This window comes from Callorhinus ursinus, unplaced genomic scaffold (assembly GCF_003265705.2).
Source record: "Callorhinus ursinus isolate GAN/ISIS: 27379988/994484 unplaced genomic scaffold, GSC_fseal_2.0 scaffold65, whole genome shotgun sequence".
In the NCBI taxonomy this organism is placed as follows: domain Eukaryota; kingdom Metazoa; phylum Chordata; class Mammalia; order Carnivora; family Otariidae; genus Callorhinus; species Callorhinus ursinus.
The window spans coordinates 7,190,757-7,216,790 of NW_027397127.1; the positions used below are offsets into that span (position 1 = coordinate 7,190,757).

The 26,034-nt window shown below is 36.5% G+C and overlaps 1 protein-coding gene across 13 annotated transcripts in view; it reads left to right on the forward strand.

Moving 5' to 3' along the window:
- The window catches only part of NUP62CL (nucleoporin 62 C-terminal like), a 93,664-nt gene that overhangs the window by 22,793 nt on the left and 44,837 nt on the right, over window positions 1-26,034 (forward strand). For 2 of the 13 annotated variants that reach the window (XM_073885751.1, XM_073885758.1), the window contains exon 1: window positions 2,325-2,489. The exons of the other annotated variants lie outside the window; for them this stretch is intronic. The gene's annotated coding sequence lies outside the window, so the exon portion shown is untranslated. Of the gene's footprint in view, window positions 1-2,324; window positions 2,490-26,034 lie in introns of those variants that run through there. 13 annotated transcript variants of the gene reach the window in all.

The window sequence follows — 26,034 nt, forward strand, 5'->3', positions numbered from 1 at the left end:
TTCTCTGACTTGCAGAGGCTACAGAATTTCTGGCTTTTGACTACTGACTTGGCTTTAGTGAAATGAAACTTGAGAGTCTAAAAAGTGAAAAATACACCTAAAAGTTTTTGTGGGTTATAGCTATGAAAAAGGGATTAAGTTTACCTAATTCTTCTGTAATATGTAGAACAACTGTCTTAAAACACTAGTTAAGTAATTTATTAAGCTAGCATTAAAAGAAATTAAATAAAAGAAGATTTTATTTATGTATTTGAGAGAGTGAACCAGCAAGAGAGCACAAGCAGGGGGAGGGGCAGGGGGAGAGGGAGAAGCAGACTGCCTACTGAACAGGGAGTCTGCCCACTTAGGCTTGATCCCAGGACTGTGGGATCGTGACCTGAGCCAAAGGAGGGCAGATGCTTAACTGACTGAACCACCCAGGCGGCCCGTATGTACCCATATTTTTAAATTATCTTACTCCTTGCTTATATAAATTTTGTTCCTTTTATTTAATACTATTCTGGGAATTTTTTCTATGTGGTTGATAGTTTAAAAAATTTTATTAGTAACAGCATCCTAATGTTCCATAGAGTGAGATGGCCATAATTTACTCAGCCTAACTAATCCAACAACAGGACATTTATTTCTAGTAATTCCATGTTATCAGTAACACTGTAAAGTTTGAGTTATTTAAAATCATTTATATAATTTTTACCTTCCATTAAACTCAAGAGGAATCCTAACAGGAAGGCCAGGGATCTGGACCTGAGATGCTAGTTTTTGGCCCCAATTAGATGTATGAATTTACCCATCTAGGTTTTTGTTGCTAGAGCAGCAGTGATCAACCATGATATCTATTGTACATATGAATTAGACTGAATGTATTTTTTGAGTAGTAAGTATGGACATTTTCAAATGATTTAGTAGTAAGTATGGACATTTTCAAATGATTTACTTTAAGAGATATATGAATCATAGCAGATTCAAGTGCCATAATAACACTCATGCTGATTAGTTTTCTTTATGAACATCTTTTCCAAAGATAATATGAGTGTGTATTCATTTGTAATTAAAATGTTCTTTATAAAGGAGCCAATTAAGTTGACTGGGAGAATAAAAGCTATAATTGGCCTTTATTAGCACATCTCCCTTTTCAAAGCGCACATATTGTCTTATTTTCTGTCATTCTAAAACATTAACTATTCCTTCTTTTTAAAATTGTATTTCAGACAAAAGTACAGACTATTCTACATCATCATCCACGTACCTACCAAAGATTTAATGGTTGTTAACATTTTTCCATATTTTCTTTAGATATTGTTTTTTAAAGAACTAAAACATCATATAGCTAACTCTTTATACCCTTTCCCAGTCTCATTTCTTTCCAATCCCAGAGATAATTGTTCTTCTGAAGTTGTTATGTATTTTTCTAATCTATGTTAAGTGTGTTCAAATATAAATGGCCATAACTGATTTGTAATCGATTATTCTTTAAAAGAGATTTTATTTATTTATTTGAGAGATAGAGAGCACAAGCAGGGGGAGTGGCAGGCAGAGGCAGAGGGAGAAGTAGGCTCCCCACTGAGCAGAGAACCCAACATGGGACTCAATCCCAGGACCCTGGGATCATGACTTGAGCTGAAGGCAGACGCTTAACCCACTGAGTCACCCAGGCGTCCCTGATTTGTAATCTATTCTTTTGTATGCCCTTTAACATTTCCTTCCCTCAACAGTGTTCCATACTTGTCTTCTCAACTTACTTTTCTGCAACTTTTTTGGGTCACCATTGTTATTGAGATTTATCCAAATTGCTAAATATAGATAAAGTTTGCTATCTTTTATTGCTGTATTCCATCATGTAACTATGCCACTTTAAAAAAATCTCCATTCCCCTATTGTTGTTGGACATTTAGGTTGTTTCAAGTATACAAATATTCAGATAAGCCATACAAATACTGTATGGTTCTAATATGAAGTTCCTAGAAAAGCAAGCTCATGGAGACAGAAAATAAAATAGAGGTCACCAGGGGCTGTGGTGTGGAGAAAGGGGAGTTATTTTTCAGTGCTGAACTCTGGCATTGAGAAGGATTTGTAAATGGATAGTGGTAATAGTTGAACAACGTTGTGAACATACTTAATGCCACTAAACTGTATGCTTAAAATGGTTAAAATGGTAAATTTTTACATTATGTATATTTTATCACAATCAAAAATGACAAACCTAAGAATTATGCTTATTTTTCAAAGGCATATAATTAATTGCCTTGTTTTTTGTGGAGTGAAGCACTGAGAGAAGTGAGTTTTATTTTTATTTTTTAAAGATTTTATATATTTTTTTGACAGAGAGACACAGCAAGAGAGGGAACACAAGCAGGGGGAGTGGGAGAAGGAGAAGCAGGCTTCCTGCTGAGCAGGGAGCCCGATGCGGGGCTCGAACCCAGGACACCCGGGATCACGACCTGAGCCGAAGGCAGACGCTTAACGACTGAGCCACCCAGGCGCCCCGAGAAGTGAGTTTTATTTTTAAAAATGAACTTTAATCGGGACGCCTGGGTGGCTTAGTTGGTTAAGCATCTGCCTTTGGCTCGGGTCATGATCCCGGGGTCCTGGAATCAAATCCCCTGTGGAGCTCCTTGCTCACTGGGGAGCCTGCTTCTCCCTCTCCCTCTGCCACTCCCCCTGCTTGTGTTCTCTCTCTCTGTCAAATAAATAATAGATAAAATCTTTTAAAAAATGAACTTTAATTAAGTTATATTAGCCAGATCTATTTTTCTTTGTAAAATGAGAGTTTTTGAAATTTTTAAATGACTGCTATTACTTGCACACTTGTATACGGTTTTTTTTAATTTTTTATTGTTATGTTAATTGTATAAGGTTTTTATGCATACTGTGTTTCAGAAGTCTCTGGGATTTTTGGTTTGTTTTTTGCTCTACTTCTCCAGTGTTTTGGGGAGATGGGTATGCTTTTGAGGCTGGTTTTTTTTTTTTTTTGCATTTGAATACCATTCGTCTGTTTCTTTGACTAGTTCTCTCAAGTGTTTTACTCTCTTCTCTTTCTCCTCCCTCCTCCCCATAACCCTGTTCTTCCCCCTTCCTCCAGTCCCTCTCCCCACCCCACTTGGTACTCTGCCCTCTTGGGTCCCTCTGCCCAGATGCCCAGTTTCCCAATAGCCATGCTTTCTCTTAGGGTCTCTACCTTCCACGCCTGCCCTCTCATGAGTCTCCCTCCTGCACACACACTCCCTGCTCTCTCTTGCATCCTTCTCAGGGCTTCTAAGATTCTTCCTGTCTTGAGCCCTTCTGCCCACCCTCCCCTTTGGTCCCACCCCTGGTGTCTTCCCTTTTCTAATTTTGTAACTGCTGTAGGCATTCACTGAGAACTGAGACCTATTTCATGGCAATTTACAGACTTCCACCATGTCACACTTTTAATATTTGGCAAGTTGGTCTTAATTTTGGAATTAAAAAAAAAAAACACCTTTTTCTAGCTCTTAAAATAAGATTCTGACCTTTATAGCTTTGATATGTTATTGGATGAAGGGGGAGAAAAGCACTTAATGTGAAAGATAATTGGTAAGCTATACTGCTTACGATATTTAGTATGAACTCACAGCTAATATACCATTTTCAGTAGCCCTGTATTTTAATTGTGGCATAAAATAAAATGATCATCATTACAAGGTTGATCCCTTCCTATTTCCCTAAAAATGGATGGGCTAATTTCATCTATCCCTATCCATTTCTCTTCTGGGGACTCAAACATTTAGAATAAAACATGAGTAACTCAGTTTCTCCTTCTAGAGTTGGTATCCATTGCTATCAGTGGCAAATAAGGACCCTACTGTACTTTGAGGCTTATATTTTTCTACTTTCTGGAAGGCTTTCTTGGTGGAAGAGGGATTTCTTCAGTGAATTTGTACTTTTCCTTTGCTTTTCTGCTTCTCCTTAGTTTGATAATTAATGATATGTTAAAGAATCATATGTATTATCAGAAGTTGCTATTTATAGGGATGGCTTTATAACATGACTAATCATGCCAGATCATTTAGTCACGATGTTCTTGAGAAGGTGAAGTGAATTAGTGGAACTCCATGGTTGTCAAGTAACCAGGCAGTTTAGGGGGAATGTGGCCTGCAAGGAAGAATAGTCTATTTGCTTCTGAGAAGGTAGGAGACGTTTTTAACAAATTACATGGCTGAGCTTCTATGCTAGTCACTGTTTTAACAATCATTTCTTCAAATAATATCAGGGAATAATGACAAGAATGATTCCCCCAAATCATTTATACTTTATAAGACAGAAACCTCTAAACATTTGTGCTGAAATAGCTTATTACAGGTACTCAAGTTTGAACTTATTTTGCTTCTGCCATTTGAGATGCAGACTTACCTTTCTAATAATGTGTTGCTTACACTAATATTAAAATGAAGTATTGTGCCCCTTTCCTTCACTGACTAGTTGCTTGGCCTTGGGGAAGTGATCTAGTATTTCAGAGACTCAGTTTCCTCAGCTATAGAATGGAGATCAAAACACCTTTATGATTTATTGTGGGTAATTAGAAAATAAAGAGTTCCAGATTCAATGAATGCTTTTATTTTTTTCCCCCTTCATATTACATTAGAGATTCAAGAACTTAAGTGGTAAAGGATATGTCCTGAAATGACCTACCATAATTTGTTGATCCCCATTCAGTTTTTCTACTACTCAGAACACTCCTAGGATCAATAAATGATGGTAGGTAGTACACAGAGAAGATAATCTTCATGCCGATAAGTTAGATAGATGTGTGGTAATTTTTTTGAATTCTAATTTGAAATCCGATTTATGTTCGCTCTCTGGGCCAGCTATGAGAGTGCTGATATCTCTGATTTGCTGATCCTTCACTGACAGCGAGGAGAACACCAGCATTATCTATTGGAAAGCTTTCATATAGCCCTTTACGTTAAATTAAATCAGACAAGGTAATATATGTGGAGGGCCCTTTATAAACTTATTGTTAAAAAACATTTTGGGGACTGGGTGGCTCAGATGGTTGAGCGTCTGCCTTCGGCTCAGGTCATGATCCCAGGGTCCTGGGATCTAGCCCCACATCGGGCTCCCTGCTCGGCGGGGAGCCTGCTTCTTCCCCTCCCTCTGCTTCTCCCCCTGCTCATGTTCTCTCTCTCTCTCTCTCTCTGTATATCTGTGTCTCGAATGAATAAATAAAAAAATCTTCAAAAACAAAACAGAAAACAAAACAAAACAAAACCCCATATTGGTTACTCATTTAGTGGAACTGCCCGAATTGTCGAGGTGAGCAAACTGAGGCTCCATTGCATTTAAATGACTAGTACAGTCTGATGGGCAGCAGTACTCATTGAATGGTTTTCTTCCCATCCGGTTGTTGAGTTAATTCAGTAAGCCCCATTGAGATTGGACTGTCAGGCAGGGAACTTTTCTAGGAACCTTTTCAGTGAGCTCTGATGATTTCTTTGGGCCTAGTGGGTTTTCTACAGAAATCCTTTACCATCCGGTATTTCTTTCTTTGAACATGTATGCTTGTGTTTAAGGCATCCAAGATAGAAATGTGAGCTGGACTCAGCATAAAAAGCTGTAGTTTTGTCAACTTTAAGCTCCTATCGTCAGTCAGTGTGGATGAAGGGAAATAGGTTGGCTGGAGGAGCTCATCAGTGACAGCTGTCTCCACTCATAGCCACCTATAGGGTGTATGGACTTGTTTTCCATTTTTTAATAAAGCAGTGATATCCATAGGGAAGCTAAAGTGTGCTAAGGTCCTAACTGAATTTAAGTCTGTGTGTTAAAAGGAAGAATTCAAGGAAGAAAAACTCATACAAATTAATAGAATACGCAATTTCCAAGCATGGGAAAAATAAAAGGAATAAAGAAAATTCCACAATCCAAATATGTAGACAAAGAGAAAAGATGTATACCATGGCAAATAAAAAACACAAAATAAGATGGGAGAGGTAAGTCTAAGTGTATGGGTAGTTACAATAAACATGAATAAACTCACTCATTAAGAGAATCTTAGATTGGATTTAAAATTTTGCAGCTTTGCTGTTTACAGAAACTATACTTAAAATGACTCAGAAAGGTGGAAAACAAGGAGATGGAAAAAGATACACGAGGCAAATGCCAACCAAAAGAAAAACTGTAAAGCGGCATTAATGTCAGACAAAATATGATTTAAGGCAATTTAGTAATAAACAGATATTTCACACTGATGAAAGGAAGAAAATCTTCCAAGACACTATCAACCATGAACCTATGCCCATAACGACATAATCTTGAGATATATAAAACAAAAAACAATGGGATTGTAAGGAGAGATTGACAATCCCTAATAATAAAGAGAGACTTTTTAAACACCTTTGTCAGAAAATGGTTAAGGAAAATAGATTGAAAAATGAGAAAGTATAATATGAAAGACAAGATCCAAATGAAATGGAAGGGAGAGAATCTTTGATGCCAAATTCTTAGTGACAAAAATGCATTTTTAGTCCAAATGTGACTCTTTTTTTTTTTTTGTTTCTCAAATTTTTTAGGCAGGGAAGATTTAAACGTACATGCTACATTTAACAGGAAGATTCTTAAATTACTTCCAAAAGAATAGAAGGTCCACAAATGCAAGGGGACAGGAAGAAACATCCACCTTTTGATGCCTACCAGAAAAGACTCCTTTGGCCTGCAATGTGACATGGATGACAATATACCTAAATCTGAAAGTGTCAATTTCTATATAGCCTCACAACCATGGTTTGGCAACAATTTTTCTGTCAACATTTATAATACTATCGTATAATTATATATCATAAATATATAATACATATAACTATATATCATGTAACAGTAACATATTATTATAATATAATTTATAAAAACATAATACTTAAAACCTCAGGAGAGTGGTACCCTTGGGAATGTAAGAGTAAATGCAACAAAAACTCTTCCTCTGCTCAAGATGCCTGTCTTCCTGTGCCTTCTAGGACTGAGTTATTACACTTGAAATGACCATTTGGGACTTACATTTAAAAAGTTTTAAGATGTGTATATGACTTAAAAATAAGCATGTTGCAACTAACCCATTCAGGTAAATATTGTCCTTCAGAATTACATGGGTAGATGTTCACTTATATTCATGCCACAAGTTCTACTCAAGATACCACATTTCATCCATTTTAAGAGGTCAGTTTTTCATATTTTAACATGTCTGAAATTGAAAAGATCCTGCACAGTCGATGGTGTTTTACAATCCCTTTTGGCCGGGTGGCAGTTGCGACATCATAGTTGTTCTGTATGCACATACAATATCAAAATGTCTAGGATCAAAACATGCCTAATGGGTGGCTTGGGTGGAAGTCCGGAGACAATGGAGGATCACCTTTAACTCCCAGAAACGAGCAGTTGTGGGAAGAGAATGGTGGAGTTGGTTAACCAGATCTAGTTACTGATTATGCTGAAATGAGAGACAAAAGGATGCTAGTCTATGTATTTGCAAAGCTGACTTGAAAGCATAGCTAAATGGCTTTTAGTTCTCTTAATGAGTTCTTTTGCTGTATTTAATCTTAAATTCCCAAGGATACCACTCTCCTGAGGTTTTAAGTGTTATGTTACTATAAATTATGTTAAATAGCATATTATTATATATTATATAATATAGTTATCAATATAGATTTATAATATAAAGTTTTATGATAATGTCATAAATGTTGACCAAAAAAACTCATTGTTGTCACCAGGGTTTTTTTTTTAAGATTTTATTTATTTATTGGAGAGAGAGAGTGAGCAGCAGAGGGAGAGGGAGCTGCAGAGGGAGAAGCAGACTCCCCAGTGATCAGGGAGCCCAATGCAGGACGTGATCCCAGTATCCCAGGATCATGACCTGAGCTGAAGGCAGACGCTTAACTGGCTGAGCCACCCACGCACCCACCATGGGTTGTTTTTTTTTTTTTTTTTAAGATTTTATTTATTTACCTGACAGAGAGAGAGAGAGAGAACAAGCAGAGAAAGAAGCAGGCAGAGAGAAAGGGAGAAGCAGGCTCCCTGCAGGGAGCCTGATGTGGGGCTCCATCACAGGACCCTGAGATCATGACCCAAGCCAAAGGCAGATGCTTAACCGACTGAGCCACCCAGGTGCCCGGTCTTCATGGTTTTGATACTGTGTCAATAGTGCTCCTGGTGGCACAGAAGACATCAAAAAATTTGAGTTGAAAATTGGATTCTGAATAGTTTTTTCTTAAGGTATGCATGTTTGATTAAAATGTCTACATTGAAAAGAGCTCTTTCAAGAAGTATAAAAAAATTTAAGTGATAAGGAATTGTGACAGGTTGGGTTTTTTTTTTTCTTACTGGTGCATAAAGTAATGGGGCTCTTAACTTTGATGAAATATTTTTTGAAACTGCTTTCTTAGAATTACCTTTCAGAGCTATTGTTTAAAAAACTGATCTTTAGACATACCCCATTTTATAAATCTTGACTTGGATAGAATTATAAGTACACAGTGATTTTCCCTTAACACTTTAAAGGTATTCCATCATCTTCTAACATTTATTGTTGCTAATGAAGAGCCTTCTGTCAAACTGGTTGTTACTCCTTATTAGGTAAATCTGGTTTTTTTCTCTCTGGCAATGTTCAGATTTTCTTCTCTATATTTAATATTCTAGTATTTCAATATATTGCATATAAGGGGTGTGCCTGTGTGTGTGTGTGTGTGTGTGTGTGTGTGTGTGTGTGTGGTGGTGGGGAGGGGTTGCCTGCTTGCACTTGGTGGCCTTTTTAACTTAGGACTCATTTTTCTTCAGTTCTAGCAAACTCCTTTATTAACTCTTTCAGTATTGTCTCTGCCATTCTATTTTTTTCCTTCTGATATTCTTTCTGGATATATATTGAAGCTCTTCTTTTGTTTTCTTTTAATTCTCTCATTTTTCAGGTCTATAGACTGCTTACTTAGATGTTTTATAATTCGTGTCTGTGAGTTAATTCTCTGGGGGCTTTTTCTGACCTTGTGGGACCTAGGAACTGGAGGAGGCACCTCTGTTGTATAATGTCCTGAGCAACCTACTTGGGCCCTGAAGGTTTCACCAGTTCCTTTTTTATTTATTTATTTATTTATTTATTTATTTTTAAATAAATTTTTATTGTTATGTTAATCACCATACATTACATCATTAGTTTTTGATGTAGTGTTCCATGATTCATTGTTTGTGCATAACACCCGGTGCTCCACGCAGAATGTGCCTAATCAGTTTTTATGTTAACCTTTTAGCTTGAAGTTTCTACTCCATAAAGATAAATGGAATTTGAGCCATCTATGCCTATCTTCTTCACCAGCTTGGGATTCCTGCATGTTTCCATTGCCTTTTCCATTCTCTTGTAGATCTTTCCCAGATTTAAGCTTCACAAGGCCTCTGCTGATTGAGGAGCTTTACCCTGTGGCCTCAAATCGTACCCATAACCCAGCATATTTCCGGCTGTTAAGGCACATACCTCATTCAGGTCTCCCCCTTGGGCTAAGCAGCTTCAGATTCTGCTTATAGATATGAATTCCTTCTCTCTCTGGCCCCAGAAAAATTGTCTTCTGTCTTCAAAAACTCTGCTTTGTACTTTTAAAGATGTTTTTATGAAGTACTTTTTAACTGATACTTCTAGGAGTTTGGAGTACAAGAGAGTGATTCCAGTGTGGCTTCTGTCCACCATCTTGAATCTAAGGGCTCATTGAGATTTCTAAAGTTTGTTTTCTTTCATTCCTCTCTTACCCACATTTAGGGTCTGGAGTCATAAGTGGGTTTCATTTTGGAGGAATTGGTACCCCTTCAGGTGGGTTCACTTTTGGCTCTGCAAAGACAATAGCCACCACTTCAGCTACCGGGTTTACATTCTCTACACCCGGTGCAAGAGGGTTTAAGTTTGGGAGTCCACCCCAACTGGTTATAAATAAGTACCTCTTCTACTGGCCTGTCATCATTTAGTAATGCAGCTCCCGCTCCACAGACTAAAGGATTCAGCTTTGGAATACCAGTTGTATCAATCCTGCTCCAGAAGGAACTGGGTTTTCTGTAGGGTAAGAGCAGTACCCTTTGATTCTTTTAGTGGTGACAAAGGTAATCATCTCTCAAAGACAAACTTGCCATTTAGAGAATGGAAAGGCTAAAGAAATGGTATGGCATTTCTAAGTCAGCTACTTGGAATTATGCCATTCATTCCCAAGATAGTCTTACAAATTGAAGCCATCTGAGATTTAAGGCACAAGGCACATTGAATTCTGATCTGTGATTTCCCTTCATTTTATATGAGCCATAGGAGGTACTCACTGAGTTTTGGACATAGATCATCTTGAAATCAGGCTACTTGCTTATTAAGTTTCTCTCTCTCTTTCTCTATCTCGGGACATCTTTATCTATTGATCATTGTAATGACCTTGAATATACATTCTTCCCTCCTACATTTCAGAATTTTAAAGGGGGCACTCTTTTCATGCCTTTTTATGTAAATCCAGATGGATCCAGCCATTTCTTTTGGTAGCACCTGGTGGTCCAATGAAAGCTGGAGTATTTTCTCTAGAGTTCTCCCTGATTCTGTTAGTTATCTAATAACTTGTAATATTTGGTCATCTTTCCTTCTGTATTGAGATGAAAACGTGTAGAACAGAATCTCATAAACTGCTCATATTTAAAACTTCATTTGGCAGGAGCTACGTTACGTAGCTGCCATTTAATATGTCAGAGAACTATTATATTGATTTGTTTTTCCTTTTTCTATTTAGAATAAATGCACCAAAATTACACTTGTGTAACACTTGCTCTCACACAACCTTCAGTGATTGATTACAGGGGCTTTGGGGATGGGTACCAAGCAATGTCCCATTACACTGGGTGACAGCATCCAGCCTTTTGCTTTTGGCTCTGCTATTCAGTCTGCACCTGCCACAGGTTTGTCCTTCATCAGTGAAAGTACACCTCAGACTGGGAGGGCCAGTTTCAATGCTGTCTCTGCAGTGGAGAATGCAGCTCAACCAATAGCATTTGCAGGATTACCCCTCACTCCTGCTACTCAGCGTCTGGTAGCACAGTTACTACACAGTCAATTGTTCCTTTCAACCTTGGTGGATGGCCCACACAGGTAAGGTTGGAACTCTGCTCTCCAGCGGAGAAGCACAGCATTCAAGACTGATTTTGAGATTCTTTTTTGGATTGCTTCAAATCCAAATATGACTCACTTCTCTTGCTGGAGTTTAATGCTATTGATGAATGTGATAGAAATTAAGTCCAAACTGCTCCTTCTGGTGTTGCAGTTTTAGGTTTAGAACCAAAGAGTGTTTGTTTTGGAAAAAGTTACAACCTTCTGAGAACCCAGCAGTCGAGACAAATCTTCATTTAGTGAATGCGAGTTATACTGAAATGTTTTGATCAATTGTTTAATGCTTGTGTTTAGCACATATATTCTTATTCATGGTCTGTTTGTATGTTCTGTTTTCTGTTTTGAAAATAAAATTTATGAAATGAAATTTATCAGGAGGTACAATAGAACAGGAAAGTGTCCTTGGGGGTGATGTAAAATTTTATTTATTTATTTATTTATTTATTTATTTTTAAAGTTTTATTTATTTTTGACAGCGAGAGAGAGAGAGAGAGAGTGTGTACAAGCAGGGGAAGCAGCAGGCAGAGGGACAGGGAGAAGCAGACACCCCGCTCAGCAGGGAGCCCGATGTGGGACTCGATCCCAGGACCCTGGGATCATGACCCAAGCCGAAGGCAGACGCTTAACCGTCTGAGCCACCCAGGCGCCGTGATGTAAAATTTTAGAGAATATTAATAATGCGATGTCACTTATATGGCATGGCTAGGGAATGGTAAAATATTTTGGCTGGTAGAAACAGCTTACATGTGTGGGTTACCAGTTTCCAAATAATTAAGATTCAGTAAAATACATTTAACCTATATTGAACATTAACGAGAAGGCATTTAGAATCTTGCTAAACCAAAATGCAGTTAGTGAGGAGTTCTGGTTTATAAGCCATATAAACTTGGTTTTAGTTTAGATGCCTCTGCTATTTTAGAACTTGGGAAATGCACTGAGATATTAATACATTTTATTTTATAGTGCATTTTATTAAATTAGATATTCATAGTAATAATTTCAGAGCTTTTGGAAACAACCAAAATGGAAAAAAATATTTTTAAAGTTATAGATAACATAGAACTAACTTGTTTATAATTCATGGTAGTGATAATACCAATTTCAATTGGTTGGTATAGCATTGTAGGACATAAAGAGATGAAGTGGAACATTGAAATAATTATGATGCTAAAATATTTGGTCACTACCTTGGGGGGGCATCATTTTAAATGTATAAAAATGAATTTTTAGTGTTAGAAATAATACATATCTGTTATTTAAAACATCTAGGAAATAAATGTTTGAGTCTCGGCTCTGTTCATTATTAGTTCTGTGACCTTGGGCAAATTATTTTAACCTCTCAGGGATTGGTTTACTCATCTCTAAGCACTCAGCACTTACCTCATAGGGTTGTTGTGGGGATTCGATAAGTTAATGTAGGTGAAATGCCTAGAACCTTGTCTAACATGTAATAGGCACTCATAGGTAGCTATCATTGTTATTTCTATGAGAATGTACATTTCCCTACAGTGTTACATATGTTGGATATTATCCTTTTTGTATGTTTGTTTTTTAATTTGATAGCTTAACAGTGGAAATAATATCAGCATTATCTTGATTTACATTTCTTTAATTACTAATAAGATGACTCCTTTTCAAATTATTTATTGAGTAATTGTGTGTGTGTGTATGTGTGTGTGTGTGTGTGTGTGTGAGAGAGAGAGAATTGAATACATTCCTTGTTTGTATCTTTTGCTCAGTTTTCTAATATGATATTTATCTTTTTCTTGTTGATAATGCAGTTACAGTATCTTAACCCTTTGATATTTGTACAATAAGTATTTTTCCCAGTTTGTTTACATTTAATTTTTTTAAGTTTTATGGATATTAAAAGATCCTAATTTTTTTAATTAAACTTTTTATTTTGACATAATTGTAGATTCTCATGCAGTTGTAAGAAGTAGAGATTCCATATACCCTTTGCCCATTTTCTCCTAGTGGTAACATATCACAGCCAGGATGTTGATATGGATAGTCAAGGTATAGACTAGTCCTATCACTACAGGGATCCTTCATTTTGTCCTTTCACAGCAACTGTTCCTATAATTTTGTCATTTCAAAAATGTTAAATAAATGGAATCAGACAATATGAGATATTTTAGGAATGGCTCTTTTTAACTCAGCATAATTTTCCATAGATTCATCCAGATTGTTGTGTGTTATCAGTTGTTTGTTTTATTGATGCATAGTATTCCATGGTATGGATGTACTGCAGTTTATGTAACTGTTTGCCCATGGATGGATATTTGTGTTCTTTCTGCTTTTTGGCTATTATGAATAAAGCTGCTGTGAACATTTATGTACAGGTTTTTTGTGAACATAAGTCTTCATTTCTCTTGGATAAGTGCCCAGGAGTACAATTGTTGGATCGTATGGTAGTTGTATATTCCGTCTTATAAGAAACCGCCAAACTGTCTTCCAGAATGGCTGTACCATTTTACATACCCATCAGCAAGTATGTGTGATCCAATTTCCCTGCTCTTCACTATCATTTGGTATTATCACTATTTTTCATTTTAGGCATTCTTGCAAATAGTGATATCATATTGTGGTTTTTATTTATATTTCCCTAAGGGCTAATGATGTCGAACATCTTTTCCTGTGCTTATTTGTCATCTGAATATCCAATCTGTTCATGTCATTTAGAGTCTGAAGAAAAAAGCATTAAAAAATAGTAATGTATTATATGGGTCCTTTTTACATAGGGACTTGGGAAATGTCAGTGAATAATAGGGTTTTACAAAAGACAGAAGTGCTGATCAACTGGGATTTTTTTTTCTCTTATTGTTAGATTTACACCTAAGTATTTCTCTTTTTTAAAGTGATTGTAAATGGTACTGTATTTTTAATTTCATATTCACTTGCTTATTGCTAGTATGTAGAAATAAAATTGATTTTGTATGTTTACCTTGTATTTATCTTGTATTCTGTGACCTTGCTGAACTTTATTCTAGGAGGGTTTTGTTTTGTTTTGTTTTTTGTAGATTTCTTAGGATTTTCTACATAGTCATGTCATCTGAAAATAGGAACAGTTTCATTTCTTCCTTTCCAATATAGATTTTTTCCCCTTGCTTTAATGCAGTAGCTAGCAGTTCTAGTACTATATTGGATAAGAGTGATGAGAGCAGGCATCCTTCCTTTTTCCCAATCTTAGGGAGAAACATCTAGTTTCTCATTAAGTATGGTGTTATCTGTAGTTTTTTAATAGATGCCCTTTATCAAGTTGAAGATGTTCCCATCTATTTCTAGTTTTTTTGAGATTTTTACCATAACTGGGTGTTGAATTTTGTAAAAGCTTTTTCTTCATTAGTTGATATGGTCATGTGGATCACATTGATTGAATTTTCAAATATTATACCAACCTTGCACCCCTAGAATAAATCCCATTTGGTCGTATTCTATATGCCTTTTATACATTGCTGAATTCTATTTGCTTATATTTTTTGTCTGAGTTTTTAAATTCTTTCATTCATATTCATAAGAGATATTGGCCTGCAGTTTTTCTTTTATATATTGTCTGTCTGGTTTTGATCAGGGTATGATACTGGTTTCATAAATTAAGTTGGGAAGTGTTTCTCCTGTTTTATTTTCTGAAAGAAATTCTTTAAACATTTGGTAGAATTCTCCAGTGAAACCATCTGGACCGGGAGATTTGTTTTTTAGTTTTAAAATTATGAATAAATTCCTTAAGTTATAGGGTTACTCAAATTACCTATTTCATATTAGTGACTTGTGGTAGTTTGTATGTTTTGAGATGGACCATTTCTTTGAAATTATCAAATTTGTGGGCATAGTATTATTCTTTTGATGTCTACATGGTGTGTCTTGATATCCTGTTTCATTACTGATATTGGTAATTGTATCTTCTCTGTTTTCTTTTTCAATCTTAGTAGAGGTTTGTTAATTTTATTGATGTTTCAAGAATCAACTCTTTGTATTATTGATTTTTTTCTATTTTTGTTTTCCATTTCATTGGTTTTTACTCTTTATTATTTTCTTCTGCTTGCTTTGGGTTTATTTTGCTCTTTTACTAGGTTTTCAGGTGGGAGCATGGATGACTGATTAGAAACTTTTCTTCTATTTTTAATTTTTAAAATTGAGATATAATTGACCTTATATTAGTTTCAGGTATACAACATAATGATTTGATATCTGTATATATTATGAAATGATCACCACAATATGTCTAGTTAACATCCATCACCACACATAGTTACAATTTTTTTTCTTGTGATGAGAACTTTCAAGATTTATTTACTCTCTTAGCAACTTTCAAACATACAGTACAGTATTAGTCACCATGCTGTACACGTTCTTTTCTAATGTGTACATTTACTGCTATAAATTTCCCTGCCAGCACTGCTTTAACTACATCCCACAAATTATGGTATGATGTATTTTCATTTTCATTCAGTTCAATGTATTTTTTAAAATTTTTGTTGAGACTTCTTCTTTGACCCCTGGGTTATTTCAGTGTGTGTTTAGTTTCCCAATGTTTGGAGATTTTCCTAGTGTTTTCTGTTTTTGATTTCTGATTCCATTCCACTGTAGTTAGAGAATATACTAAATCATATTTAGTCTTTTAAATTAGTTGAAATTTGTTTTATGGCCCAGAATAAGGTCTATCTTGGTATATCTTCCAGGGGCACTTGAAAAGAATGTATACTCTGATTTGTTGGGTGAAGTGTTCTATAAAGGATAATTGTATTCTGATGGTTAGTGGTTTTGATGAGTTCTATATCCTTGTTGATTTTCTGTCTTGTTCTATCAATTGGTAAGAGAGGGGTGTTGGAGTCTCTAACTGGAATAGTGGATTTGTCTATTTCTCCGTTCACTTTTATCAGTTATTGTTTCACATATTTTGAAGCCTGTTCAGTCCTTATATATGATTGCTAAGACTTATTGGGGGATTGACCCTTTATGTAATATCATTATGTAATATGTCCCTATTTGGTAATTTTTTTTTGCTCTGAAGTCTACTTTGTCTGATAATAATATATCCATTCCTACTTAATGTTGTATAGTATTTTTTTCCATCTTTTTATTCTCAGCCTGCCTCTATCATTATTTTTGAAGTGAGTTTCTTATAGACAACATACAGTTGGATCATGGTTTTTTAATACCTTCTGTCACTCTCACTTTTAATTGGATTATTTAGACCATTAACATTTTCTGTAATTATTGCTATGTTAGGGCTTAAGTCTGCCATTTTATTTTTTGTTTTGTTTATATTTTTCATTCTTCTGTTTTGTTTCCTGCCTTCCTATTGATTACCTGAACATGTTTTAGAATTCCATTTTGGTTTAACTATAGTGTTTTTGAGATTACCTCTTTGTATAGCTTTTAGTGGTTGCTCTAGGTATTACATATATATATGTGTATATATGTAATATAACATCTAGAGTATAGTATATAGTATATATATAATAGTCTACTTGTCATTTTACCTGTTTTTGTGAGGTATAGAAACCTTTCCCAGGGTGCCTGGGTGGCTCAGTTGGTTAAGTGTCTGACTCTTCTGATCTCAGTGTTGTGAGTTCAAGCCCTGCATTGGGCTCCACTCAGGGCTTGGTGGAGCCTACTTAAAAAAAAAAAAAAAAAGAAACCTTTCTCCCTGTATGTCCCTTAACCCACCCTTATTTGTCATGTAATTGTCTTAAAATATTCTGTCTACATACATTTAGAACCACATCAGGCCGGGTTATAATTTTTGCTTCTACCATTAAACAGAATTTTAAGAACTTAAGACAAACAGGAAAACCTATTGTATTTACCCATATTTTTTGCTCTTCTATTTGTTGTTTCTTTCTTCCTGAAGTTCCAAGATTCCTTCTTTTGTCATTCCCTTTCTGTTGAGAGAACTTCCTTTAGCTGCTCATTTAAGGTGGTCTGTTTGCAACAAAAAATTCTGAGTTTTCCTTTTCAATATCTTAATTTCCTCTTCATTCCTGAAGGATATTTTCACTAGCTATAGGATTCTGGATTGGCATTTCTTTTCTTTCAGTACCTGAAAATATGGTGATACTTTCTTCTTGCCTCCATGGTTTCTGATGAGAAATCTGTCAATTAAATAGTTTTTTCCCTTATAAGTTAGATGCTGTTTTGTCTTTAGTTTTCAGAAGTTTAGTTATTATATATGTCTTGGTGTAGACTTCTATTGTTCTATCATCCATTTCACTGATTTTTGTCTGTCTGCTCTATTCTGCTCTTGAATCCTTCCACTTAGCTTTGTGTTTTGGTTATTGTCTTTTTCAGTTCTCAAATTTCCATTTGGTTCTTTATATCTTCTATTTCTTTGCTGAGGTTTTCTTTTCCTTTCTTTTTCTATTTTTTTTTTTCTGGTAAGACTGTTTTTTCATGTGTTTCAAGCAATTTTATAATTTCTTACTGATGCATTTTTATCATGGATGCTTTCAAATCTTTGTCAGTTAATTCTAATGTTTCTGTCATTTTGGTACTGTCATTTTTCACTCAGTTTGAGACCTTTCTGGTTCTTGGTAGGATGAGTGTTTAATTGAAACCTGGACATTTTCTTATTATAGTATGAGACTCTGAATCTGATTTAAGCCTTTTTTTTTCTTTAGCTGATTTTATTTGACATTGCTCTAGCAGGGGAAGAAAGGGGTGCTGCTTCATTACCCTAAGGTAGGAGTAGAACTTCATTTTCCCTCTTGGTCTCCATTGCTACGCAAGGCAAGGGTCTCCTAGTTACTGGTGGGCAAGGGTGGAAGTTCCTGCTCCCAATGTGGTTTCCGGTGTCACTGTAAGGAGAGGGTTCATAAACTGCTGGCAGGGGTGAAAAACCTGGCTCCCTACTTGACCTTCTCTGATACCACTTTGGTGGGGATATTAGGACACCTCATTACAGTCTACATGGGTAGAAGTTTAGGCTCCTTGCTTAGTGTTTAGTGCTTAGTAGGTAGAAAATGAGACCATAGTTTTTTGTTGTGGTCTTTGGTTATACTAGAGTGGTTATTGTCTAAAAGTTTTCTTTCCTATTAGTCAGCCTCTGTCCTTGTCTTTTGTCTATAGGGCAGGCTTTTGTTGGGGCCTTTATGGGAAGGGTCTATATCCATTGGTATTTCTGGGTTGCTAGCATATTCAACCCCAAGCCCGGGAAATACAAAGCAAAAAGAAAACCTCTGGACCCAGTACCGTATCATTCCTTGGGTCTCAAGATCCCTATCTGGTTTGCCTTCTTCTCACCACTTTTCAGGGTCTTCTTAGGTTTGTTTTATATATAATGTTTTAGTTGCATAAGGGTTTTATTTGAATAAGGAAAAGTACATGTATCCCATTTTCCTGGAAGTCCTTAATTTAATTTTTATATTATCACATCTCTTATTCTGAATTTCCCTCTCTCTGGACAAATAGGCCTTTTCCATCTCAAGATTCTTAATTCTTTTTGTACTTCTATTATGGTTTATATTTTTAGGAATCTTTTTTTTCTAAAGGATTAGTGAGTAAAACCATTATATTTCATTAAATAGCCATTCTTTTTCTATTGATTTGAGATGCTGCCTTCCACATATAGCAAATTATTGTATATGATTAGTTCTGCTTCTGGACTTCCTATTCTGTTCTATTGATCTGCCCTTTATTGTTCTAATATCACCATATTAGTTATTGTAGCACGCCCCGCTATCTTGTAGTATAGGACCACCTTTCCCAATCCTATTTAAAAAATGCGTGGTTATTTTCTAGGGCCAACAATTTATTAAAATAGTTGGCGGGGTGCCTGGGTGGCTCAGGCAGTTAACTGTCTGACTTTGGCTCAGGTCATGATCTCAGGGTCCTGGGACTGAGCCCCACGTTGGGCTCCCCACTCAGCAGGGAGTCTGCTTGTCCCTCTGCCCCTGCCCACCCACCCTGCTCATGTCTTTCAAATAAATAAATAAATGAAATCTTTAAAATGGTTGGCATTTTCTTATGTTCTTAAACATCAAGGAATTAAGGCTGATTTGGGTATCCTTCTAGCACTGGATGGAGAAAATTACATTGAACCCTTCCTCTAGTCCAGTGGTTCTCAACTGAAGATGATTTTGCCCCCTCTCCTAGAGGATATCTGGCAATGTGTTGTTGAGACTGGGGAGGTACTACTGGCCCTTAGTGGGTAGAGCCTGGGGATGCTGCTTTTGACCTTGAAAATAAAACAGCCAGTTATTTTGCTAGCAAAATGGGTTTGTTTGAATAGCAGAGCAATTGCAATTTGGGACAAGCAAGCTGTGACAAAGCCACAGGCAAATCTGGAGAACAAAAGAGAAGAAAGCTCTTTTATAGAGGAAAAGAGGGAGTTGGTAGGGGCTGTTGTAAACAAAAAGTCCATTGGAATAAATTGGGAGTTTGAAGTGTAGTGGCTTTTCATTGGCTGGGTTGTGACAGTGTCTCATTGGCCAGGCGGTTGCTGAGCCAGGAGAAAATCTTCTTCCTGCTGGGGTAGTAAAACAGTTTTGTTTTTGTTTTTGTTTTTCTTTTCCTTTTGGGCCTGCACAAGGCTGCAACAAGTGGTATGGTGTGAGAGCTCCCCCTTCTGGCCTCCCAACCCCATTTTAAATGAGGTTTCCTTTATTCAGTTTCCCAAGGCAAAATAACCTGCAGTGCATATAGAAGAAAACCTTGTGTCCCCTACATTCAATACCTCTGACACCAAATATGGGGGCGTTCTTCCCACACCAACCAGTTCTCTAACCCTGGACACCAGCTGGTTTTGGTTTCCTACATTCAGTTATGATGCTCATTACCTGGAGTTACCACAGACCACACATTTTAAGGGCTCAGTCCCACAAGACTATCTACTGCTTCAGATACCAATTGTGAGTCCCAGGTTGTCACTTGAACTTCTGACCAACTGCTTAGAAGTTGGAGGTTCCCATGACCCCCTCCTTGGGCCAATAATTTGCTAGAACAGCTCAGAGAACTCTGGAAAACACTTTACTTACAATTACCGGTCTATTATAAATGATACAACTTAGGAACAACCAAATGGAAGAGATGCATAGGGCAAGGTTTGGTGGAGCGGCCCAGATCTTCCATGTCTTCTCCAGGCTTGGTCACCCTTTTAGCACCTCCATGTGTTCACCAACCCAGAAGTTCTCCAAACCCCTTCATTTAGGGTATTGATGGAGGTTCTAGTATGTAGGCATGATTGGTTAAATCATCGGCCAATGGTAATTGAACTCGATCTTCAGCCCCTCCCATTTCCAGAGGTCAGAGGGTGGGGTAAAAGTTCTAACCCTGTCATCACTTGGTTGGTCCCTCTGGTAGCCAGTGCTCATTTTTAAGGGCTCTTTAAATGTCACCTTATTAATGTAAATCAGGTGTGGTTGTTAAGGGCTTGTTATAAATGATCAGAGGCTCCTTTCACCTTTATTGCTCCTGGAGCTATTTCAGAAACTGGGGACAAAAACCAAAAATTGTAACAAAAGATGTCCATAACACTTCTATCACTTTAGGAAATTACAAGTGTTTCAGGATTTGTCCAGGAAAGGGGACACAGACCAAATATGCATTTCTTATTATATTCCAGCATGGGCTAGTCCTCCACAACAAAGAATTACCTTGCCCCAAATGTTGAAAAACCCTGCTCTAGTTCTATGATTAGGAAAATAAGACTCTTAAATCCTTTCCTATTTCAGAGTAAGACTCCTTTAACTTAAAAGCAAATCATATTAAATGGCATTTGCTTCCTTGGTTACCTCTGCATATGTGATTTAAGGTCAGGCCCTGAAATTATGCCAGTACCCTAGACAAATGATCAGGATTTTTAAAATATGGGCATAAATCAAGTGCAAATTCAATTAGCACTAGTGAAGAAGTTTCGATAATATGGCCAGTTATAAATACAAAAATCAATAGCGTTCCCATGTTTAAGCAATAGTAGTTGGTAAATATATATAATGGAAAAAGGTCCCATTAACAATTTCAACCAAAAATTCAAAGTGCCTAGCATTAAACTTTTAAAATGTACATGACCTAAAGGAAGATAACTCCAAAATTCTACTGAGGAATATAATAGGAGACATGAATAAATGAAGACACCCACTAAATGTGCAGACTCAATATACAAGAATGTCATTTATCTCCACATTAACCTACACATTTAATGTAATTCTTATAAAATCACAATGGGAATTGTTAAAAAACAAAATTCAACCGAGTAAATTTGAAGATCTAATTGGCTTTTTAAGTGATTCATGAATTGGGCAGCATCCCATCTAGCAAGTAGAGATATGGTCTGAGGAATTGTACAAAATGGAAGGTTTTTATGGGAAGGAGGGTGGGGCAAGAAGTTATTAGCAAAAGAAAAGAAAGGATTGTTTCTGGCCAGACATCTTTTGGGTGGAAGGGAACAGCAGGGTTTTTTTTTTTTTTTTTTTTTTTATCATGCAGATTACCTCCCTGGTGCTGATCAGGAAATTTCAGATTGATTTTTGAAAGGTCACATTTCTGGAATAGATTGAAATGTAATTAAGTTGTGGTTCCCTGTGGTGGGGGACAAATGACTCCCAAATTGGGCTTGTTTTTTTAAAATGGAATTTTTTTTTGAGGAAGGAAAGGGAAAGAGGGACTTGACTATAGTTGAGTCGAAAGTTTAAATGGGGGAATAAATGCATGAGACTAGTCAATTCTTCCCCCCGCCCAGAGAAAGAAAGTGCACTCGAGCAAGGTGGCAAGGGGCAGTGGGAGAGAGACAAATCTTAAGCAGGCTCCACACCTAGCCCAGCCCAGAGACCAGTGTGGGGGCCCCATCTCATGACCCTGAGATCATGACCTGAGCCAAAGTCAAGAGTTGGTCGCTTAACCGACTGAGCTACCCAGGCACCCCTCAACTCTCTTGTTTTTTAAGGAAAGTAATGATGGAGTACTTGTAGGAAAATACATGAAAATGTATGTTAACTTTATTCTCTTCCTTTAAGTTTAAAATATTGTATAATATAAGAGCACATGAATTCTAGTGCTATAATAATTGAAACTTTCTTGTGGAACAGTGATAGAAAAATTTTAAAGTACAGAAACAAACCTGGGTCTGTGAAGATGGCATTTCAAATCTGTGGGGAGAGAGGATGGGGTAGTGAGTAAATGAATTGCAGTGGCTGGCTAACCAGCTGATTTGGGGGAAAGGGGATGAATTTTTGCCTAAGAAGATCATTAAAAAGAAAACCATGGGTCCAAAATGGTATTATTTAGGTTAAGGCCCCAAGTCAGTACACTAGGGCTTAATACCTAATCTAACTGCAGTTTCAACCTCCCCCAGAAATGTAAATCTTAACTGCTCGGTCAGGAATTTTCTGATAAGCACCAATGAGGTAATCTGTCACATGGGCCCTCTCCATCCCCCAAAAGAAGATGAGGTCATCTGCATAATAAGATTCTCTGCCCTTCCCCCTAAGAGAAAGTGATCTTGCCTGAAACAATTCTCTTTTGCTTATAACTTTCTTGCCCCACCTTCCTACCTATAAAAACCTTCCATTTTTGTATAATTCCTATGAGCTCCCCTCTACTTGCTAGATGGGATGCTTCCGGATTCATGAATTCTTTAATAAAGCCAGTTAGATCTTCAAATTTACTCCACTGAGTTTTGTTTTTTAACAAGATCAACCAAAAGAAATATGCGTGAATTAAAGTTAGAAAATGAAGCCATAAACATTTAAAAAGCACAGGTAAATATGAAAATATGTAAATAATATATCTTGGGTTGGGGAAAGGACCTTTACGTATGTATAATTTAAAAATTTGTAATATATTCAGTCAGATGGTTCAAAAATTAGACTATACATGGTATACATGGGTATACTGTCCCCCATCTACCCTCTATTACCCCCACCTGCTCCACTCCCTCCATTCAGCTGACCACTGTAATTGTATGTATCCTTCCAGAGTTTCTTCATGGATTTACTAGCAAAAAAAAAAAAAAAAAAATTCTTAGCCCTCTACCTTTATTTTTTTTTTTTTTACATAAGTGATAGTATACACAGTGCTCTGTACCTTGCTTTTTAAACTCACAAACCTTACACGCTTACTTTAAACATTTTGGAGATCTTTTCACATCAATCAGTATATAGCCAGCTCCCTCAGTATTTTTTTGTAGCATCATAGAATTCCATGGTCTAGATGTGCTATAATTTATCTAGTCCCTTGCTGGTGGGCATTTAGGTGTTTCCTCATTTGTTAGTACAAACAGTGATGTCATGGCTCTCATTTTACATGTCATTTTACAGGTGTGCAAGTACATCTTTGTGGATAAATTTTGAGAAGAAATATTACTGGTTGAAAAGATAGGTTCCCTTGGAATTTTTCAAACATCAGCACTTGTTTTCTAGAGGGACTATACCCAATTTACACTCCCATTAGGACCCTCAGAGGCTGCTTGTTTGTTGATGGTGTCCTTAATGGAGTGTGTTACTAGTTTTTTATTTCTTCCCATCTGTTTGGTGAAATTGTTCTCAATATAGTTATAATTTGTGACTTTTTTCCTAAAAATGAGGTTGAATACCTTTTATATGTTTAAGAGGGGAAGGCTTTTGAAACATATTATGGAGACATAAACCATAAAGGAAAAAAAATGATGGAAAGATTTGACTACATAAAAAATAAAACCAAAATAAAAAAGACAAATGACAAACTGGAGCTGGGATGTTTTTGCAACATTTTTTTCAGAGAGCAGGGAGGGAGGAGGGCCGGCAGAGGGAGAGGGGGAGAGAGAATTATAAGCAGGCTCCACACCTAGCACGAGCCTGATAGGGCTCCATCTCACAACCCTGAGATCATGACCTGAGCTGAAATCAAGAGTGGTCACTCAACCAACTGAGCCACCCAGGCACCCCACAACATTTGACTAAATAGCCTTGATATACACTTCAATAGTAAGACAATACTCTAGTGAGAAAATCAGCAGATGACCTAAATAGGCAATTTCGGATGAGGAAATTAAAGTAGCTGTTAAACCCATAGTAAAAATTTAGCCTCACCTGTTGGTAATGAATTATAAATATTAAAACACCTTTGCTGTAAAACTGATCATCTCTTTAAAAGTATACTACATGTGGTGCTTCTTCTAGATGAAACATAGGGATATTCCACAATACACATTTTAGATAGTTGAAGGTATATAGTAGTGTTCCAAATTCCTTCCCAGCATCTCCCTATCCCCCTCATCCCAGTGGCCCTAGATCTTTTGGGTAGCAGAGTCTTACATTATATATTGCCGAGTTGTTCAGCAGTTGGATGTAGGCAGCAACAGATTCAAGTGCAGTTACTTATTAAGTACGTTTTTCCTTTTGAAGAGGAAATAGAATGTCATTATGTATTGGAGTCTGGAAAAGGTAGGTTCAATTCAGCAGAAACTTTCACTGAGTACTTATTACCATGTGCCATTTACAGTGATCTATAATGAGGATGAAAAGATAAACTTTGTTTTCAGTTAACCAATGAATCTCGTTTGTGTCTTTATGTACTTCATTTCTTTAGCTTTATTTTTTATATACTCTTTATTTGAAATTTTAAAGCAAGAGGCAGGTAATCTGTTTTCTGAAACTTTATCCCAGACTTCTAGTTATTATTTTTTTAGTTTTATTATTATGTAATTCACCTACCATATAATTTACCCATTTAAAATGTACAATTAATTGGGTTTTTAGTATATTCACTGAGTTGTGCAGTCATTACTGCAGTCAATTTTAGAATATTTTCATCACCCTCAAAGGAAACTCCATACCCATTAGCAGTCACTGACCATTCCTCCCTGCCCCTGTCAGTCCCTGACAACCAAGAAACTGCTTTCTGGCTCTAGATTCCCCTATTCTGGACACATCATATAAAAGGAGTCATAAAATATGTGCTCTTTTGTGATTAACTTCTCTCATTCCGTGTAATGTTTTTAAGGGCTCATCCATGTTTTAGCATATATCAGTGCTGCTTTTCCTTGTTATGGCCAAATAAAATTCCATTGTATGGATATACCACATTTTATTTATCCATTCATCAGTCGATGTTCATTTGGGTTGTTTCTACCTTTTGCCTGTTATAAGTAATGCTCCTATGAACATTCACGCACATGTTTTTGTGCAGATATATGTTTTAATTTTTCTTGTGTAGATACCTAGGAGTAGAATTACTGGGTCATACAGTAACTCTATGCTTAACACATTGAGGAAGTGTCAGACAGTTTTCCAAAGTGGCTATGCCATCTTACATGCCCATTAGCATTGTATGAGCTCCCCAATTTCTCCACATCCTCACCAACATTTGATATTATCTGGTTTTTTGATTATAGCCATCTGAGTCGGTATGAAGTGGACTCTCATTGTGGTTTCGATTTTCAATTCCCTAATGACTAATGACATTGAGTTTGTTTTCATGTGTTAGATGGCCATTCCTATTAGCAACTTGGCATCTTTCTGACCATTCTTTTGTAGTCGCCTCTCCCTCTGGCCACAGCCTAGAAAGAATCTCTACTTTTAAGGATTTATGTCATTAGATTTTGCTTACCTAGATAATCCAGGATAATCTCCCTATCTCAAGGTACTGAACCTTAATCACATCTGTAAAGGCCTTTTTGTCAAGTAAGGTAATATGTTTGCAGGCTCTGGGTATTAGGAGGCAGCTATCTTTGGGGACCATTTTTCTGTCTACCATACCATCTTAACAATACTAAATCTTCTGATCCACAAACATGAGATCTTTCCATTTATTTAGGATGTCCTTAATTTCTTGTAGTGATGTTTTATATTTTCCTGGGTATAAGTCTTGCACTTCTTTTGTTAGATTTGCTCCTAAGTATTTTTTGAGCAATTATTAGTGGAATGATGTTCTTAATTTCATTTGTGGGTTGTTCATTGTTAGCATATAGAATTGTAATTCATTTTTCTGTGTTGATCTTG